Here is a 4,671-nt window from a genome sequence, read left to right on the forward strand (position 1 = left end):
AATAACTGTGTTCAAAAATTTTAAAAGTTACCCTCTGACAATGGGATCAGGCATCCTGCTTTTTTTCTTCTAGAGGGCGGAACTATGAAGACATAAAAAAGTTTGATATATGAACTGTGGATAAGGGGAGGTGGATCTTCTTAAAAGGGAATTTACTACCTCATGGCTTAGGAGATACTACCTCTTTGTTTGATTTCAAGTAAAATCTGAACTAATGACATGCTGAGTCACTAAAATTTTCAGCTGAAATTTTGTGTTAGCTAAACTTCAGTACATTTCAGGATTCTCCAATGAAAGAGAATTGACTTCTTTTTGAGACAGACTGTACAATTGATCTACATATCTTTAATTGTTATAATGTTCTTCCATCTTTTGATCTTTAACCTTTATTCCTTTTAATTTTTTGATAATAAACCTTATATACCAAATGTAAAGAAGCAGAAACACATTCTCATATCATAATGGAATAAAAATTATATTTAACTGTAGGCCATGGAAACATAGATTAAAAATTAATTAGTAACTAAATGAACTAATCTAAAAGAGTAAGTAGATCAAGTTATATAAACAATTTATAATTTTTGAAAGAAATGACAACTATAATATGGTATGCCAAAATTTGTGGGATAAAGTCAAAGCAATGCTTGGGGGAAAATGAATGTCTCTCCTCTATTATATTTGTAAAACAGAAGAAATACCCATTAATGAATTGAGTATATAACTAAAAAAACTTAGAAAAAGAATAAATTAAAATTTTTCTATTAAACACCAAATTGTAAATCCTGAAAAACAAATTAAATATTAATGAAATTAAAAGTAAAAAACAAGAGTTAATCAATAAAACTAAAAATTAGTTTTATGAAAAATATCAATAAATAGATAAACTATTGGTTGATTTGATAAATAAAGAAAAAAAGAAAACCAAACTGCCAGTCTTAAAAATTGAAAGGGGTGAATTCAAAATGAATAAAGATAAAATTAAAGCATTTATCCAGAGTTATCCTGCAATGGTTTGTGTCAATAAATTTAAAAACTTAAAGGAATGAATATAGCGTTAAAAAAAATTTTAAATGTCCAAATTAGCATAAGAGGAAGTAGAATCCTTCAGTAACCTTAACTTATGGGGAAAAGAAGTAATGGAACAAACCATAAATGAACTCCCTAATAAAACTCCCTAGAACCAGATGTTTTCACAAGTGAATTGTACCAAACATTTAAAAAAAGTAATTATAATATCATATAGGCAAAAAAAGAAGAAATCCTACTAGGTTGAATATACAATCAAAATAAGGTGTTTATATACAAAGGAAGAACAAAAACAGAGAATGAAAATAATAGTCCAATTTCCCTAAAAATTATAAATGCAAAAAATTAAATAGAATACTAACAAGGTGAGCATAGCAATATCACAAAGATCATTATCATGACCAGGTGGGGATCTGGAATAGTAAAGCTGGTTCAATAATAGAAAAACCATCATTATAATTTATCATATAATTAATGAAAATCATATGATTATATCAAAAGATGCAGAAAAAACTTTTTAAAATCATTTTATTTTGATTAAGGAAAAAATTTCACCATCTTGTATTAGCAGAATTTTGCAAAATATAGCAAAATCTGAAGACAATTATAGTTTAAGCATTATCATGCCACTACCAAGCTCTACATTTTCTACCATTTGAAAGCTGCTCAGATTTGTGACAAACCACTGTAAATATAGTTATTATTAAAAATTATAAAGTATTTGATAAATATTTTGATGACCTCCTGAGCAGTAACTTCTCCCAATTATATGAGGTTCAGCAGTTCTGTATCAACAAATTCATGGTGATAATCACATTTTCCCATTAAAGATAAACCATATTACTAAAGGAAACTGGTTAGACAAGATTGCAATTTACTAAATCATCTTCAACTGGATAGTTATATCTCCTGGATATCCCCCATAATATTTTAGGAATCTATTAGCAGTTCAGAGCATTAAGTATAATACTATGTCACTGTCTGTATTATCCATGTTGGAAATAATTTCATCTTTATTGATAATGTATTTGCCATATTCTTAAACAAGGGATTAATTTCTCCTCAAAAAAGGCTGAATTGATGCAGAATAATTTTACATTTTTCTATGAAATGGACTCTTGTATCTGATCTATAGACCAGAACATTCAGCAGCATGATTACCAATCTGATAATCTGATCAAGTAATTTGACAGCAGCATCTCTTTTTGCCTTTTCATGTTAAATGTTTTGAAATTTTATAAATTCTCCAAAATCCGCAATCATGTCAGAATTGTGCCTCAAACAGCTGGGTCTCCTTGCTTTGTCACATATTCTTTTAAAACTCAAGCTAAAATCCAAAAGCATGGATGCTGTGTGTTAATAGCAATACAGTGAACATCATTTAAATATGTCTTCATTATTCTTTGTAATCTCAGTGATACTTAAGGCTGTGTTCACATTTCTCATGGTTTCTTCAAAATTTTCTCCATCTTCTAGAATACCATTTTCATTCTTCAGAACACCTTTTCTAATCAAATCTCTGATTGTTTTAAGTATTAGTACATTCTTATCACTATGCTACTTTCCAAATATTTATCTATTGTCACAATCTATAGTCTGGCTATGGTCCTTTGGACCTTCTCTATGTGTTCTAAATCATAGGACTGTGTATTCTCTCTTAGCTCAAGAAAATGATTTTTGCAGCCTGAATAAGATTCTTTTACTGGATGCTCTTTTAAAATGATCTTCATGGTTAATGGTTGGTTGGTTCTTCTCCTTCATTATCAAGAAAGACTAAAATGACATCACTATGTTTGAGTCAAATTACAGTGTGTCCAACTGTGACTGAGTAGACCAATATGACTCAGAATGTTCAAATGCATAAATAGTCCATGTGAACTCCTAGGATGGGTACTCTAAATTTCTGAATGTCACATTTCTTTTGAGTTGCTTTAATTGTGCCTTCCTCCTAGAATGCAGCACCCTCACTGATGAAGGTACACCATGCTGGATGGTCCTGTTCCAGTATCTCCAAAGCTATACAATCATTTCTAAAATTCTTCAATGAGACCTTCAGCATATCTCAGCATCACTTCTTCTGACTCCCCTTATGAGCACTTGTCCTTTGTGAGTTCTCCATAAAATAGTTTTTTGGCAAGCATATGTCTGGCATTCTGACAACATGTCCAGTGCATAATAGTTACACTCTCTGTAGTAATGTTGGCATGCTAGGCAGTTTAGCTCAAGAAAGGACATCAGTGTCTGGTATCTTCTCCTGACAAGTAATCCTCAAAATCTTCCTAAGACAATTTAAATGGAAGTAATTCAGTTTTCTGGCATGGCACCAGTAGACTGTCCAGGTTTCATGGGCATATAGCAATAAGGTCAACTTCAGTTTGGTAGTCAACCTAATACCTCTTCTTTCCCATACTTACTTTTGGAGTGTCCCAAATCATGAACTAACTCTACCAAGGTGAGTGTCAACCTTATTTTCAATGTACCTTCTTGGAAAGTACACTACCAAGGTAAGTGAATTTGTCCACAGTACTCAAAACTTCTGCATTTGCTATAATTGATGATTCCACATGATATGGTACTGGCTGATGAAGCAACTGTGTTTTCTTGGTGCTAATTGTTAGACCAAAATTAGCACAAGCAGCAGTGAATCTATACATACCTTGTTGCATCTCAGCTTCAGAGGCTGCATTGAGTTTGCAATCATGTGATCAGAGCAGTAGCTGACCTTGAGGCCATCTTCATACTCATTGAAGGTGTTTAATAACATGACTGAAAATATCATGCTAAAAAGTTTGGAAGCATGGACACATCCTTATTTTACACCATTGTTGACTGAGAAATCTCAAGAGCATTATCCACTATCCAAAACCCAGGCATGCATGGCATCATGAAATTGACATACAATACTGATGAACTTCTTCAGGCAGCCAAATTTTGACAAAATTTCCAAAACCCCTCATAACTGATGTATCAAAGGCTTTGGTCAGATTTACAAATATTGTATCCAGCCCTCTGTTCTATTCCTGGCATTTTTCCTGGAGTTGTCAGGCAATAAACACCATATGGACTGCTCCTCTACCATTCCAGAAGCCACACCAGGTCTCAGGAAGGAGACCAACTTCCAAGTGAAGGATCAACCTATTGAGAAGGACTCCAGCAAGAATCTTACATGCAATGATTAAAGGATAAATAACCCTGTGATCATCACAGGGAAATCTATTCCCTTTATCTTTATATGGGGGGTGATGTAGGCATCCCTGAATTCTTGGGGGATAACTTCTTCATCCCATATAACCTGAAAAATATCAGTCAATTTTTGGATGAGCAACGGACCTTGTAGATCTCAGATGGAATAGATTCAACACCAGGTGCTTTGCCACTTGAAAGGAGTCTAATGGCATTCAAAACCTCTTCTTCAATTGGAACTTCAGCTAAGAACTTGAGGTAAGCAGTCAATGGCTTCTGCATTGGTTGATGATAGTCTGTTAACACTACAGAAGTTTTGAGCCCATTTCTGTAGGATCATGTCCCTATCATTAATCAATGTATATCCATCAGCACTGAGTAGTTGAGATACACTACATGTTTTGGCCCATAAATAACATTCAGGGCATCATAAAAGTATTTTGGTTTGTTTCTGTCTGCATA

General features: G+C 33.1%; 1 pseudogene; it reads right to left on the minus strand.

The window, feature by feature from the left end:
• Positions 1–1,692: 1,692 nt before the first annotated feature.
• LOC141519230 (NEDD8-activating enzyme E1 regulatory subunit-like) lies at positions 1,693–3,790 on the minus strand (annotated as a pseudogene).
• Between the last annotated feature and the right edge of the window lie 881 nt (positions 3,791–4,671).

The sequence above is a fragment of the Macrotis lagotis genome, chromosome 3 (genome assembly GCF_037893015.1).
Source record: "Macrotis lagotis isolate mMagLag1 chromosome 3, bilby.v1.9.chrom.fasta, whole genome shotgun sequence".
NCBI classification, from domain to species: domain Eukaryota; kingdom Metazoa; phylum Chordata; class Mammalia; order Peramelemorphia; family Peramelidae; genus Macrotis; species Macrotis lagotis.